Raw genomic sequence first — 17,591 nt, 5'->3', positions numbered from 1 at the left:
ATGGTTACGGTTGCTAAGGGTGCTTTGCCATGACCCAAAGATGACATGGCGTGTGTATTTGTTGACAAATGGGGGGCATTTTGATTCAATTGCGCGATATAGTGTGCTCAAAGTCACAGGCGTCGCGTGTCCCTCAGCCTGACTCTGAGGACGAGGTGTGTCCAAACGTCAGCCACACGTGCACCACAATACTAAAAACAAACAATCAATGCTTCAAAGTAGGCCTACGCTATGTGCATCTCCGTTTATTCGCTTAGCAGTAGCAGGACTTTTTCTAGGATTTTTTGGCATGAGGGAGCATCATGGCAGGTTACAGGGGGTGAAGGGGGGTGTTCCCCCCCATGAATGAGAAATTTATTAGGGGTGCTCAAATATATATATAATTTAAAAAAATATATATATAAAAATAAAATTATGAGGGTGCACCCACGGAGGTATGAGGGTGAAGCGCCACTATTTCCCCGTTCAGAAAAAGCCCTGAGTAGCCCAGTCTGTGAGTTGGCTGTCCTCGACCGAGAGCACCACGCTGATGCGCGGATATCCAAAACCAGTTTATTGACCAGTTGAATGGCAATCAACAAAAAGTGCATATTCCGAGAGCATTCGCATCGGTTTGGCATGTAATGTGCATTACCCTTTCCTGAAAACAACATACAAAGCAGATGGACAAGGTAAAACGAGGAGCCTAAAGCAAAGCAGTGCACTCACCTGTCTTGGTGCCCGAGCAGTTACAGGGGCAGTTTCAGTCTGCACGCCGGCGATGTCAATTGTTGGAACAGCTTGAGGCAATAGCATTCTCTTCAGTCCAACCATGCCCGCGACCTCCACATTTGTGGTGAAGCACAAGGGGTGGAAATGTGCCGAGCGCAACAGTGACCACGAGCTTGCTTCAAAACCACACATTGGATCCACAGAGCCCTAGCTTGATTTAGCCTTCTCCTTGTCGGCCACAGTTCCATCATTCTTCACAGAAGGGAACTTCTGCAAAGATATTCCTTCTGTCAAGTAGCCATTTTTGCAGCTGGCACCATTCGGCCCTCCAGCAACACACTGCTTGACACTGCGCTTTGTTTTGGTACTAGCCGCCATTGATCTGAACAAGGTGGAATGAGGTGAACTCACCCCTTCTATGTCACGCATATCATTTGCATAAAATTTGCATGTCACGAAAAAAACACTTTTTGGGAACGTTTTAACATGACTTTTAGGACAAAATATCACCCAGACAATATCCCATTTTATTCACAAGGCTTAGAACTTTCAGAATCTGTCCTGGAAATGGTCAAATTCCTTTACTTTGTTTTCGTTTCATAAACCCTTTAACATATCTTTCTCTCTTAGACGGGTTAGCAGCACGGGTCAGCAGTAACTTAAGCACTGGGTTTGCAAATGCGTAGAACCTGGAAGCTATGAGAAGGTTATCTCCCATTGGTGCCCATTGTAGCCACAGTTCCACCTAGTTGCCACTAGTGGACATATGCGGGCAAGTGGCAACAGAGCCATCTGAGTGGAAAAGGAATAGATTGGAAAATCCATAGGGCTAAATGCTAAAAAACAATGTTGCTGCCATGTCTAGTCACAAATGTCATGAATAAAATATTCCAGATGAGAACTATGGCTGGTGTTATATAAAAGGTTGTATTTTCATTTTTTTTTTTCAGGTTAGTTTTTCCATAAAGACAGAAGATTTTGACCTGTACTCACTAGGATTCTTCTAATGCTTATGGATTTGGACTCATACATTGAGCTTGCTGGCCCATAATAATCTAGTGGTGCAAAAAAATCTAAACACTACTTAAATGTGTTCTTATTAACTCTAGCTTCAAAATGAATATAAACATTTATTGGCAAAAAATTATACAAAACGCGATAGAAAATGATGGTTGTAGGAAACTCCATTGACACCCATTCATCTTTCTCTTGGCCGTGATAGCCAACTACTGCAGTACCACCCCTGACCACCAGCTAGTGCTCATTCTCATAGCTTCCAGGTTCTCTGGAGACACCTAGATAAAATTCAGGAAGTAGCTAGAAGTAGCTCGAAGTCAGGAGACAGTTGGACAATGGTTTCCGGTTACTGCCAGCTAGGGGTGGGCGATATGACGATATTACAGTTTTTCTCGATTGGTTTGGCTAATTTCTTGAAACTGAGATGACATTCCTATAACCATTGGGTTATTTGGCCAAACATTCTTACACTTCTGCAAAACAGTTAAGATAACTAGCAAAATGTCATATACTTCCCAGAACAGCTCATTCTTGCATCAGCACTAATCCTTCTCCCACATACAGTTGAGGACGATATTATTAGCCCCCCTCCTGAAATTAGACATATCTCTTCATTGATCATTGAGAATTATCATTATTAATAAATGTGTGTTATTCTGGAAACAAATACACCATGGAGATAGTATCCAATAAGTTACATTTGGACTTTTCCATTTTCACAATGAGTTTAAACAAAAAAGTGTAAAAATGGCAAGGACAAAATTATTAGCCCCCTTATCATTAATAGTCAATACAGTGCCATTTATGAACAAAAATTGACACCAGGCACTTTGATTAGTTGTTAACTATGTTGGCAAATGTCCTACCAGGGATTTTGGCCCATTTTTTTCATCGCAAATAGTTAAGATGGTCCAAATGGCATGGATGTTGAGGATGGACATTCATTTTCAGCACTCTTCAAATACTATCTAAAGGATTGAGGTCTGAACCACTCCATGACCATGGTTTTAGTATCCTTGAAGAACATTTGAACTATTTTGGATGCAGGTTTTGGGTTATTATCTTATTGAAAGATCCAGTGAAGATCTTAGCTCCCTCTATGAGCATATTTTTGCAAGGTCACTGTGAATAATTTCACATTATCACTAACAATTTCACTGTATTACCTTATCAAATTGACCTGAAAGAACACACAGGAAACAGAGGTAGCATTTAAAATCTGCGAGCAGATTTTATTGTTTAACGGCCGGAGTAGTTATTGCGTGGAGACATGAAGTCTTCCACTCAATAAGTCCTGAAGTAAGTACAGAAAACAATCCTATTTAAACATCCTCCAAACCCCACAGTCCATGGTGTGTGCGTCTTCTGCGCATGTGGGGTCCCGCATGGCCAGATGCACTGTCCATTGTCTTGTTGTCCAGCGTATGCAGTTTCATATTTCGTTGTTCAGCAGCCTTGTGACCACACAAATTAGATGCACATGTCTCCAATATTGAGGGTCCCGTGGCCCATTACAGAAAAGCTTACACACAAGAACATGTCACTAGGACTTCCCCAGCCATACTATAAGAATAGAATGAGAACATAATATAGGAATAGTAAAAGGTTAAGATGAGGTTATAAATTCATAATAACATGTATAAATGCAGTGAATCTTTTCACATATTCCCCCGTGTTTATGAAATTTAACCATTATTACTTAACCATCACCGTGGCTTTTACGCATGGTGTATACACTGAAACAAATTATTTGTTGGCGGAACATAAAAAAATTATGGAAAGTATTTCCATCCAATTTGATTATGCTACCTTAGCAAGAAATGTTTTTGTTGAGTCACATTAAGGTCAATATGTTGGATCAACATAACATGTAAGTGTAACTGTGACCTAAGTACAAGGGGTACAGCCAACATAACTTTTAAAGGTTATTTCAACCTTAATAGAAAGGGTTAATCCATCATAACTTTTACATGTTGCTCCAACATATTTGGTTTAGGTCTGGATGAACCAACTTCATGGGGTAGTTACAGCAGTATTTACATTGATAGACTCAACAAAGCAACATCTTGCTATGGTAGCATAATCAAATTGGATGGAAATACTTTCCATAATATATTTATGTTCCCACAACAAAATATTGTTTGGATTGTTCAACACATCTAATTAACTGTATTAAGACAATACTTGTCAAGCCACATGAACATCAAACATAATGAAAGTCAATCATAAAATCAATATACCTTAATTAATTAAACATTCATTGTTGTCCTTATCAGTTCAGATCAAGCTAGAAAACACCTCAAGGCACACGCATCTACCAATATGCATGTCAGCCAAGTTCGTCAGTTGTAAGTTGGTTCCAGTTGAGCCTATAAGACCAACTACAATAAAGTTACACGCAATAAAGTTGAAGAATTAGTTGCCTTTATTTTTTCATTGCACATGTAATGATCAAAGCAAGATACAAAATGAGGGTACCTCTTCAAGTGCAAATGAGAAAGATTAATTTCTCAATTTCTCTAAAAACTCTTAAAAAAAGGTACACTGTGCAGGAAACGGTCAAAAAAGGTACTGCAACTATGCTGCTCAATGAAACTGGGCTGCCTATTGCCAAATTTGATCTTTTCATGAAAGTTTGCTAAGTAATAAACAAATATTTTATAGTATGGCCCAAATACAGTCATTTTTGCAGCTAAAAATGGCAATTTCTTGACATTCAAAATGGCCAAGATCCCAGTTTCATGTATGAAAAGTGCAATTTTCCCCAGTCATAATGAATACTAAGAATATGATGGTGGTGCTAAGTATTCATGAAAAAGGTAACATTAGTGAATGGGTAGCATGAATTCTGGAAATAAACAACTAAGAATCTTACACAGTGTACATTTAAAAGCAGTGCAAAAACTGATGAAACAGACGGTTAGAATGAAACAGAAATTTGAAAGTGTACTTCCATTCTGGAAGGTAACAGAGATTAAGAGCATAAACCAAAACAAACACTGCAATGGCCACAGGTACGTTACCAATGTCGTTGAGGACTCTCTGCCGATCACACGCACACGAAGACAATACGTTTCAGCTGGACCGTCCAGATCAACATCCTGGAAAACAGTAAACAAAACCCATGATTGAAGCCGTAAGCGGTATTTGTGGGTGCAAGTTTGGGGCATTTCTAACACACCCAGAGATGGGAAAAGTAGTATAGTAGTATATTTAGTATAGTTTATGAAAGGTATGAGGAGGATGTTGACTTGTGTGCCCTCACACTGCCTGTTTAGGCAATTGAATGTGAGATCAAACTGATGTTCAATTACCTCTCTTCGTTTTTGGTGTGGCTATGACCCCATTCTGGAGTATGTTTCTCAACAGCATCATTGGTAACTACAGTAAAAACTTTGCTTGCATGCAATTTCCCATTGGCAAAATACCAAGTCGCTAACTAACAACGGTGCTTTTGAGAAACAGGGTCATGATCTTTTCACGAGTGTTGGTGAGAAACTTTACACATACAGCTAAGTATACAGTGTGAAAAATTGTTACAATACATTACATTACACTTAGCTGACGCTTTCATGTATTCAAAGCGACTTACATTTATTACTTTTCAGGGTATTGGTTACAGGCCCTGGCGCAATGTGGGGTTAGGTGCCTTGCCTTAGGCACTTTAGCCATGGATGGAGATGTAGTGACAGGTCAGGGGAGATTCAAACCTGCAACCAATAGATTGAAAAACCAACTCTCTAACCACTAGGCCACGGCTGCCCCACCAGCACAATTATTAGTATTTTGAACATATTGGCCCTTTTAGGCACATTGTCAACCAAAAATTGTATGAGAGAGAAAGATATGTCAAACCCCACCCATCCAATGCAAAAGAGTCTGCTCAAAGTTTGGTCTCCTAAGGGGGAGTTGTCTAAGGTGAAACTATGAGAAAACTATTACCCTACAGCACGATCGTATTCCAGAACTGAAACCTACATTGAGTTTAAGTTTTCTTCTAAGATAACTTCTGCTGCTTCAGTAATGCGGCCTTCGCAATGTGCCACAGCAAGTGCAACACCCTCATGGGTAGATAGAGACCTGCAGAGATCTACAAATCAGAGATGACTGGTGTTGGATTGAACGTGAAATTTGGCAAAGGGTTTGTGATGATGTGAGGGTGCTTTAGCAAAGCTGGAATTGGGCAGATTCGTGTTTGCAAAGAACACATAACTGAGGCCAAGATGGCACATCAATGCAAGAAGGTTTGGTGTGTCCTCCAGCAGTGTCCAGAACGTGGATGAGATGCCAGGAGACATGTCAGGTAGCACAGGAGGAGCCCACCAGAGCCCAACAAAATGAGCCTCGCAGGCCACTGATGTGTGCGATCTCCCTATGCCACCTAATAACGAAAAAGACAGATCTAGCTGCCGAGTTGTAACATACCACTTTGTCTGGCTCTTCATTCAGGTAGACCGTCAGCTCCTCAGCATGCACTCCCTCTTCACATCAATGTTGTCAGTCTGCGTATGAGGGCCGGTCAATGTATGCCAGGAAACAAACATGCAGGAAAAACATTTTAACCAACAGGAAGAATAAACGCAGTACAGGTACAACCACATTAAACAAAGGACACATCTCATTTATCTAGTAGCGTAGTGTATCGTTGGTACTGGCAGTGAAGTGGTACAGTACGTCACTGTTTGATATGGCATGGTGCAGCCTCAAGTACTCGGTACCATTTCAGCACTCAGCCCTGGTTCCAAACGTACTGAAGTGATGCCAAAATGTGACGTCTGACCTTAAAAAGGTACACTGTGCAGGAAATGGTCAAAAAAGGTACTGCAACTACGCTGCTAATTGAAACTGGGCTGCCTATTGCCAAATTTGACCTTTTCATGAAAGCTTACCAAGTAATAAACTAATATTTTCTAGTATGGCCCAAATACAGTCATTTCTGCAGCTAAAAATGACTATTTCTGGAAATTCAAAATGGCGGACCATGGAGAAGATCCCCCTTTTCATGTATGAAAATAGCAATTTTTCCGTCATAATGAATACTTAGAATTTGATGGTGGTGGTAAGTATTCATGAAAAAGGTAACATCAGTGAATGGGTAGCATGAATTCCGGAAATAAACAACTAAAACTCGTACACAGTGTACCTTTAATTCCCCTGATCATTTCATGGGAATCGCAAGCCAGACAGACATGAGAATCAAATAAAAAAATAAAAAAATAATAAAACAGAGCAGCAACCACATCAACTGACCTGCAAAAGACTGTTATATCATTGCCTAGGACTGCTGTGTGTAAAGCCAGCTGTAGTTAGAACTGAGGTGAAGACAATGAGTTCAAAACTGGCTGAAGGATTGAAATTAGTGGTAGAAATGCAATATGATCCAAAACAACCTACTTCTCCCCATTACATTAGATCTCGAAATTTTAGCATTACTGTGATGCATGGCAGTGTGCATGTTTTACCTGAGTCATGGGCACCAGGATCCTCTGTATCTTCCTTGCATGAGAAGCACCTTTCTTGCTGAAGACCCGGAGCAGTGTTGTTGAAAGACCATCCAGCTCTGAGAAGAAATTCAACAGCAAACCAACTGTCATGATCCTCTTGAACTTGGCACTTAACTTGAAACAGGGCACAAAACACATACCTACAAAATACTTGTAACTTAAGACTTGTGACAAAGGTTACAAAAAGGCCTGATGGTCTTACTAAAATGAGGAAATAAACACACAAAAAAATCAACAAATAACTTACCTCGCACATGTTAAAAACTGCAATCGTGGGGGCATCACAAATTACTTCATGCCTTCAATGAGCAAAGGTCTTGGTCAGTTGAGCTGAGGACCCAAACGTCTTGAATTTCTGTTGTGACCAGAAAGACAGATAAACTAATATAGGTGAAGGAGACAGCTATGCAGAGAAAAATGTAAAATAATGACAACAGATTTTACACACACACACACACACACACACACACACACACACACACACACACACACACACACACACACACACACACACACACACACAAGCTAATAGTCATAGATACTACTACACAAGAACTTTCATCACCTTTTTCAGGGGCACCTTGTGAGAGGTAGCTGAGGTGAGGACCCTACAAACATCTTGAATGCTGAGGAATTAATATAGGTGAAAGAGACAGTTATGCAGAGAACAAAAACCCAAATAATAGTAACATATTCTACAAAGAAATTCAGTAAATGATTAATTACAAAAAATAACAAATTAACAGTATTTATATTTGCAACAATATGCATTTCTACCTCACTCAAGGTACAGTATATATTGAATGTAAATGCACTGGAATATCCTAAAGTGATCATTGATACAAAAAACTTGCTATGTCCTTTTTACACAACAAATGTAGAAGATCGAGTTTGAGGGAATGAGGGACAGAAGGGCGTTTGCATGTGTGTTTCACTAGATACTACTGGGATTTACTTTCAACTATTTCAAAGGTCATAGCCAATTAGGCCTACATACATTGGTAAGTGACCCACGACATGAATCAAACCAGCTGCAAACTGCAGCATCTAGTTCTACACACGACGCACCCATTCAAACGCGCACCCATACACAAGCACACACAGCCCCTGCCCCCTTCTGTCACGCAGTCTCACGTCTCGTCTTTTTTCAAACCGAAAAGTTCCACCGGCTAATCAACATTTACTGTGGCCGTACACACAGTCAGACGGAGCAATACCAAAAATCAGCGGTAACTTTACTTCCCCTGTGTCATTGATGTGTGTAGAGCTACTGATGGTATCTACGACTGTCCTGGATACATTTGAAATCAGACGCACACGGGTCTCGCAACGTCAATGCATAGAACTAATACAACGTTAATGAACCAGCTGTTGTCACCTAGCATAAATTAGCTAGCTGCCCGTTATGGGCTGCAAAGGTAGTCTCTTTCGCTATAACTCGCAAAGTAACCGAAAATAATATCACACATGCAAACATGCATACAGTACAACATGGGTGACAGCTTCCAAACTCCCAACAATAGTTACAACAAGGAGACTATATCGATAATTAGCCGCTAACCAGTTTGAATTGGTGAGAATTTGCCAGCTAAGCTTACTCTCTTGCTCATAAAACGTATGCATTGATGCCAAAACTAAGTACACTAACGAAACGGGTGATATAAATGTGATTCTAGGAAAGTCATGATCAATGCAAACAGCCCTACAGTGGTTTACTTTTTTGACTTACCCGCCTTCAGAGTGTCCGCGGATATGTATTCATTCAAAGAACTCGGCAAGCTCGTTGTTTCCGGCTGCCACACACAATCCGCACACTACTGCCACCATCTGTTCTGGCGTTGTAAAAGCCATTGGTCATCTTATCCAAAGGAATTAGGTTGTGACAACATTACTGGATATGGGAAGTCGTTGGTTATTGGGCATCATGCTAAAGTTACATAACTTCATTATGCCCAATCACAAAACATAATTATTCATGGTAGAAGTGACATGTTTCCCTTTGATTAATTTAACATACACAACATATGGCTTTTTTCAGTGTAGAATGAAAATGTTCAAATAGCAAAGTCAGAACTATTTTAAATCAGTGCACTGCGTTAGTCTGCTCCATATTAATTAGGCTGGAAATCATTAACAGTTCCAAATTGTCTCAGTTCTTTAACAAGGCTGTACCCATGCTTGTCCAGGAAACCACTTTCTCAAAATCAGCAGTTTTTTTGTCATTCATTGGAATCATTCGAAGGCACACATACATCTGCGTAGACAACGCAGGGTGTCACTTTAAATCAGACACTATAAAGATCTGTCATTCAGACAGGAGCACGAATACCTCCCCAACCTCGTTGTGGGCAAAGGTTTCAACTTGTGTCCGACCAATAGATTCCTTTAATAACCAGGGTTGGTACTGTTGGAAGATTCGTTGAGAGAGAGCGAGACAGAGAAAGAGAGAGAGAGAGAGAGCATTGTCTTGTTTCCTGCAAGGCACTAGGTCAGCATAAATATTTAGGTAATGGACCAGCTAGACGAACCATTATTTTACCAGCTTTCACATGAGCATAGGGAGCAACTAAGACATTCCTTTAAGATTTTAAATGGGTATAGCACAGTTAAAACTTCTATGGTGTCATTCTAATAATGTAAAGTTAGGAAGAAATAGAAATCACACCTATGTTTCGAATATACAGTACACAGTGCTAAAACACAATCATTTTCTTGTTCTCCTAATGAAGTTTAAACACACATAAGCAATGTATGACAGGTACAGGTACACGTAATATTCACTTCGCCATCCGTGTCTATCAATCATCTTGGGATTTGTACCCACTCTCAAAGTCCATGTTCATAGAAAATGTCCAGCACCTTTTTCATCCAGCTTGTAAGGAAAAACACAGTCTCACGCTTGCTTTCACCATTGGCTGTGGGGAACTCAAACCTCTAAAGCTGAGGGGAGCTCCTTGTTCACCCCAGCAGCACTGAGACGGACGGAATGTAAACATTCAGTCCCTTTTTGATGCAACCGGGCGGCTCTCTCCACTCCAAGTCTTAACGTGCAACCAGGGAAGCTGACAAGGGGGAACAAAGGGAACAGTTGCCCCGGGCCCTGGGAGAAGGGGGGGGGGCAGAATTGGGTCCTCATTACATTGCATGTATTGGGTGAGGGGGCCCTTTCAGATGACTTTGTCCTGGGCCCAGCCAAATCTGTCAGCGGCCCTGCGTGCATGCAACTCGGGACTTTTCCTGCTGAAAATGAAGAACAGCGAAAAGTATTCTACTCTAAACATTTATCATTCTCAATGTGTTTCTAAAAATGGTTAGTGAAATCAACTGCAACTGTTTTAATGTGTTTTATTGATGCTTCCAGAGCATTTGATCGTGTGAATCACAAGAAGCTATTTATCAAATTAAAGCAAGGCGGGGTGCCTGGATATATTGTAAGGGTACTTGCCTATTGGTATGCACACCAGAATATGCGCATTAAATGGGGGGGAAGTATATCTGACCCTTTCAGTGTGTCCAATGGAGTTAGGCAAGGTGGCATTTTGTCCCCTGTTTTATTTAATTTGTATATGGATGAACTGTCTAGACAATTGAATGGCTGCAACACAGGGTGTATGATTGGTGGTGAACTAGTCAATCATCTTATGTATGCAGATGACCTTGTGACCTTTAGTCCAAGTAGTGCGGGGCTGCAACAGCTTCTCAATGTATGCTCTGAATATGGCGTGCAATTTGACATAAAGTATAATTCCAGTAAAAGTGCTGTTTTAATATGTAGAACTAAACAGGATAAAGGCCTTAAATTTCCTGTGTTCAGACTGTCAAATAACCCTCTTGATGTCTGCAAAAAGATAAAATATCTTGGTCACTGTATTACAGAGGATATGTATGATGATGATGACATGTATAGGCAGTGTTGTAAGCTATATGCGCAGGCAAACACTATAGCCCGTAAATTTACATTTTGCTCCACACAAGTGAAAGTGGCCCTGTTTAAGGCATATTGCACACCACTTTACACTGCACACCTCTGGTCTTTATACAAGAAATCCAGCATGCAGAAGCTACAAGTTGCATACAATGATGCATTGAGAATCTTACTTAAGGTTCCCAGAGGAGGGAGTGCTAGCCTGATGTTTGTCTGCGCAGGAGTAAGCACACTGCATGCACTTTTGAGGAACTTGATGCATAAGTTTACACAGCGCCTGGATGTTTCTACCAATAGTATATTGGTGGCACTTTGTAATCCATCTGTGAGTAGTGCAAGGTATACATCCAGGATGAGAGCTCACTGGACACAATGTTTGTATAGATTTTAGTCATCTTATTCTGTGCCTTTTTGTGTTGTGATGTCTAATCTGTGTGGTTTGTCATGATGTGTATAACCTATGTTTTGTGTTGATTTGGGCAAGTGCCTGTCAAATAAACTGAACTGAACTGAACTGAAATCAGCATTGTTGTAAGTAAATGTTTTTAGGTTAGGTTAGGGGTGAAGTTTCAGAACAATATCTCATTTAACATGTATTTGTTTGATGCACTATTCATTAATTTGAGGAGTAGCACACTTCAAAAACAGTCATTATTTCATGTGCTTTAAAGAATTAGTACTTAATCAATACCAAACAAAATAAACATTATGCATAAAACATCTGTAAATATCCTAAAATGTCTCTCCTGTTTGAGGCATGTGTCATCCACATGACTCAATAACACCGAAGTCATGCCTAAACAGGCTTTGAGCACAGTAAACGAGGAGGATAATTGTTAACACAAAAACAAAAGTCCACAAAAGAAAATCAAACCAATTCGGAGAGAAAATAAAAACAAAATACAGCATAACCCAGAAAGTTATAAACCAAATAAATTTTTTAAAAAAAAATGAAACACAAACACTTCCAAACACCCTGTACCCTCCATCACAGAGGTGCATACATCAATACAGGAAAAGGCAAACACAGTCAGCAATTTTGCCGCACAGAAAGAAGCTCTCAGTGGTCAACTTAACCACACACAGACAGTATCAAGGAGAAGTGTGCAGCTGGAACAGAGTAAAGAGCAGTAAAATAAAAACTCATGTCATCAGTGTTAACAAAACAAAACCCAAAACAGACCGACCATTGTCTCATAAGCTATACTTAAAATAAAATAGATAGCTCTACAATCCGGGGGAACAGCAATTATCAAGAGCACAGCAACATTATGAAAAAGAAAATTACTTAATCCCAAAAGTATAAAATGAAACCGACTCTGGTCAGTGTCTGACTATTGAGGCACACGTTTAGAGTACAGTCCATTACCGAATAGGCGAGAAAGCAGACTGAGAAAATGTGGAGCTAACCACATAGTTGTTAACCACTCTACTACATCCAGTGCAGCCTTGACAATACTCCACGCACAGATGGACAGAATCGGTACAGAGAAAACAAGAAGCATGCAGTATAAAAGTATTACACTCACATAGTTGGCCTCACAGAAGGTAGGCCTGCATTAATCACACAGAACCAAAACATATTGGCATGCAATTCTTCACTGTCCGTCGTTCATGAGGTCATGGTAGATGTAGGGGCCTAGCCCAACTCCTGTCAGTAAGGACAGCACATTTAAAATAGGGAGAGGAAAACAAAGTATGGGAACACACGCCATCAAAACACTACACACAATTCATCAAACTGGCAACACAAACCACCTTGCTGTCCACATCGTTACAACTAATAAGATAGGATGAGATTTGTCCTCACATGAAACTGTGGCACATAACCACTTTTGAACGCAAGAAAATTAAGTCATAACTGCTTCTCATAATATTTTGAAACAAGTAGGCTTATATAAAATGCAAGGATAAATCTCACCCAACGTGTACATTTAGACATAACCAACCATAAACCATCCTTAAAGCAAAATAAAACCCAGACAGAGTCAAACAAACTGACAAATGAAATAAAATAAAAAATAAAATCACAGTTGGGAGATAGCAAAACAAACCAACTGCTTTAATGACTAGACTAGTGAGTCCAGTTAGGTAAACCCAACTCACAGCACAGTCGCTACTCTGAGGTACTCAACCCCAGTGTGAGGAAGCTGCTTCATGCACGGCAAACCTCCAGTGACATCCAGTAACAGTCATTGAAAAGTTAAGTACCACAGTACTGCAGGATAATGACATAACACAGTGTCGTGATCAATGCATCACAAATTCAGTAGTGTCATTCAGGTAACAGGAAATTCATGACACTATGTCTGAACGGATTAAAAGAAAAGGGGAAAGAAAACTGAAACATCCCTCAGAAAAGCTTAGGCGTATACATTCAAAACCAGTATTAAAACTCCAAAATAACCAAAAAAACAGATTCATTAGGGCTTATGAACATGTGAAAGTTTCAAAGACTACTCAAATTACTCAAATGGTCTTGGCTTCTAGAAAGTTGCAGGTTCACAATGAAAGTTCACAAACAAAAACAAATACATTGTGGAAACAAAATGTATAAAAATAAAATGAAAAGAACAGGATGACAAACCTCCATGTCGACACAGCCTACCATATGCGACAGAACAAAAACGTTCTCCAGAAATAACTTTGCAGTAAATAAAAAACACATACCCATTGTTTTGCTGTTTATACTCAGGAAAGTCAAATGTCTCTCTGACATTCTGGAGGATCACACCAACACAGACCAGACCATCCTTCACTAGACAGCACAATCACTCATTCTCTCTCGTGCACTTAGTGAAGCAAACGACTCACATACACAAACAGAAACTCAAACAACCGGGGAGTGACACACACACTCACACACACAGCATTCACACAGCCGGCATTCAAACATTAACATGGGCCCATTGAGACAAACACAGACATACAGACAGGTAGACAATCAATCACAAAACAAAAACAACAAAAATGTTACGTTATGTCACACTCACTAGACGTCACAAATCAGTTCTTCTAAGTATATTTGTCATCTCCACTCGAGTTCTTCTTGTCTAGGGAACAATGTCGAGCCCAATGACCCGTCATGCCACATGCAAAGCACAAATTATATTTTCGTCTCTCACCCATACACCCTAAGTGTCCTCTACCCCTCCCCCTCCTCTGGGCACGGCTGCCACGCACTGGATTCTCAGTCTTTGGGAAAGAGAGTGCTCGAAAATCATCCAATAAGTCCCGATCTGCAGTCTGGGAATAATTTTCCACTACTGAGGATTGGGAGCGAGTATTTGTTCTACTCATTGTAGGGGTGGCAGAATTGACCTCGAGGGTCATCACCCCCTTTAACACATTGTGTGAGTAGAGAGGAAATGGGACAGGCGTCCGTTCAACTCGTGCTACGGCAAGAGCGTCAGGGGGAGCAACTACAGTAGACCTACAGGGTGTTGTGAGTGGAGCTGGATGGTCCTGATATTGACCTCCTTCCTCACACCTTGTAACAGTCATCACATGGTCATCAGACACATACACAACAGTATCATCGTCATGTACTTTGTCAGTTTGCATATGCTTCATTTGCCTATTCCTAAGTTTTGCTTCAGCAAGCCACAATTCACACACTCTGGCTTCTTCTTCATACTCAGCCATTTTTTCTTTGTGGCGAAGAAGCACATTTTCTAATAAGGCCTCACAATTTTCAATTGTAAGGCTTCCATTAAAGCCATATTTTACATTCCATCGCCTCACATAAGCTGAGGAGCCAGAATGCCGTTTTTCCATAAATTCAATATCACCACCATGATCAGGCTTTGGATTTGTGGTACCCATGACATAAAATGAGCTCGCTTCAAGAGATATAACGTGGTGTGACAAACCACCAGTTAGACTCTCAAAACAAAATATCACAAAGAAAGAGTACCTCAGCGTCCTGCCAAGGTTGAAATGTCACCATATGTCACCGGCTGAGGCAACACAAGTGGCTAAAAATAATTTAGAAAAAAACTTTCATCAATTTTGACAAAACAAAACAGAAAGATGTCCAACTATTACTGTACGACCTGCAGTTCTAAATTAAACACTGAGAAGTAAAATAGCCCTGCATTTCGGGGAAGCATCCTCTGTCTCAATTATGACAAAAGATTGAAAATATAAAGCCTAATTGCAGAAGTCTAAAATTGCCATAAACAGAATTAGTTCAGTATCCAACTATTACATTACACATTTAGCTAACAGCCAACTGCGGGGAAGTACTGCTCATTCTCTGATATGCAATACATTAAACCGTTCGTAATGATGAGAACCCATTGTCTTGTAACAAAACAAGGACAGAATTCGGACCCAGGTTCCAAACCCAGGTACCAAATACAGGTAATTTCCCATGCCACATGGAAAAATTCCCGGAGACAACGCTCTATAAACAGGTCATTTCCAATGCAACATCGAAAAATTCCCGGAGACAACGCTCTATATACCGGTATGCTTGCCTGAAAAGGACTCACGTATATTACAGCCTGAAAAGGACTTACGTATGTTACAGCCTACAGGGCTTACAGCGTCAAGCCTAGGTCTTGATGCCTAACCAGCCACTAGCCAGGACTTAAGTAGTTCAAACTACTTACGCACATCTGCGGAATGCCGTCAAGCCCCGGTCCTGGGGGGAAAGACCAGAGCTCAGCCTCCAAGATCCACGGCTCTAACGTGGTGCGCACACTCTTCAGCATCAACAATGACCTGTCACCCCAGGAACGAGCTATCCTGGCAAAAATTTAGAAATAAAAAATCCAAATCCATACTACCTCTATCCTGCGGCTCCCAGTTGGTTCTTTACTCAGTCAGTCGTCGCTGAATATGAAGGCGTAGTGAGGCAAAGTCACCTATTTCAGGATCCCAGTGAAAACTTGGTGTCCAGGCGTCCTTACGTCTCCATATATCAGGGAGGACAATTATTTGAGGTTGGCTATCGAAGGACCAAAACATGTCAATAATTTCACATTATCACTAACAATTTCACTGTATTACCTTATCAAACTGACCTGAAAGAACACACAGGAAACAGAGGTAGCATTTAAAATCTGCGAGCAGATTTTATTGTTTAACGGCCGGAGTAGTTATTGCGTGGAGACATGAAGTCTTCCACTCAATAAGTCCTGAAGTAAGTACAGAAAACAATCCTATTTAAACATCCTCCAAACCCCACAGTCCATGGTGTGTGCGTCTTCTGCGCATGTGGGGTCCCGCATGGCCAGATGCACTGTCCATTGTCTTGTTGTCCAGCGTATGCAGTTTCATATTTCGTTGTTCAGCAGCCTTGTGACCACACAAATTAGATGCACATGTCTCCAATATTGAGGGTCCCGTGGCCCATTACAGAAAAGCTTACACACAAGAACATGTCACTAGGACTTCCCCAGCCATACTATAAGAATAGAATGAGAACATAATATAGGAATAGTAAAAGGTTAAGATGAGGTTATAAATTCATAATAACATGTATAAAATGCAGTGGATCTTTTCACAGTCACTTTCCACATTCTATCATTATTTTCATGTTTTTATGGTGCCGTACACCCAAACAAGGTTTCCTGTGGCTGAGGCTGCCACAGAATGACGCATCCACCACCATGTTTAATTGTGGAAACCATCTTATAACGATTCAAGGCCTATCCCTTTCTTCACCTGACAGAAGCAGAATTCATGCATCAAAGCAGGTGCAATTGAATATCATCAGATGAAAGCAGAGATGTTCAAAACTCATTTTTGACTTTCAAATGTTCACAGGCAAAGCTCAATAACACTCTGATATGCACTGCCTTTAGTAAAGGGGTTCTTCTGTGATGATGGCCCCACAGCCCAATATGATGACAAGCCCTAACAACTGTCTTTCTTGGTGGGGGAAAAAACTCCAGGTGAGGCCAGGTCAATAACAATCATCTAGGCAGGTGTCCAATGCTTCTTTGGTCTAATGAGGCCAAGCAGTTTCCACAGCTACACATAGTGGTGGGGCATCAAGTTTAGTCTGTTATTCAGCCTCAGACACAGGAGTCGGGGTCTGAATCTGGATTGCTGGGTCTTCCAAAAACATTGTAACCCAAAGCATACATTTAGATTAGTTCAGAGGTTCGTCAAGGACACTAAAACCATGATATTGGAATCACCCGCTCATAGTCCAGTCCTCAATCCCACTGAGAGTCTGTGGTTAATGTCTATGCTCAGCATCCATGCGATTTGGACCAGCTAGAACACTTTGCAGTGAAGAAATGGGCCAAAATCCCTAGTGGGGCATGTGGGCCAACCTAGGTAGCAACTTATCAGAGCCTGTTGTCAGTTTTGGTTCATAAATGGCGCCATATTGACTATTAATGATCAGGGGGCTAATCATTTTGTCCTTGTCATTTTTGGCCTTTTTTGTTTAAACTCATCGTAACAATAGAAAAATC

General features: G+C 40.7%; 1 long non-coding RNA gene across 1 annotated transcript; it reads right to left on the bottom strand.

Annotated features, from left to right (window-relative positions):
* Positions 1–4,487: 4,487 nt before the first annotated feature.
* LOC134450137 (uncharacterized) lies at positions 4,488–7,466 on the bottom strand. Its single transcript, XR_010035011.1, has 3 exons — positions 7,191–7,466; positions 6,154–6,230; positions 4,488–4,829 (listed from the first exon to the last, which is right to left on the bottom strand). It is a non-coding gene; the product is annotated as an uncharacterized LOC134450137 (long non-coding RNA).
* Positions 7,467–17,591: the final 10,125 nt, after the last annotated feature.

This window comes from Engraulis encrasicolus, chromosome 6, assembly GCF_034702125.1.
Source record: "Engraulis encrasicolus isolate BLACKSEA-1 chromosome 6, IST_EnEncr_1.0, whole genome shotgun sequence".
NCBI lineage: Eukaryota > Metazoa > Chordata > Actinopteri > Clupeiformes > Engraulidae > Engraulis > Engraulis encrasicolus.
The sequence above is the reverse complement of the archived record's forward strand: the minus strand, read 5'-3'. Positions and strand labels throughout refer to the sequence as shown.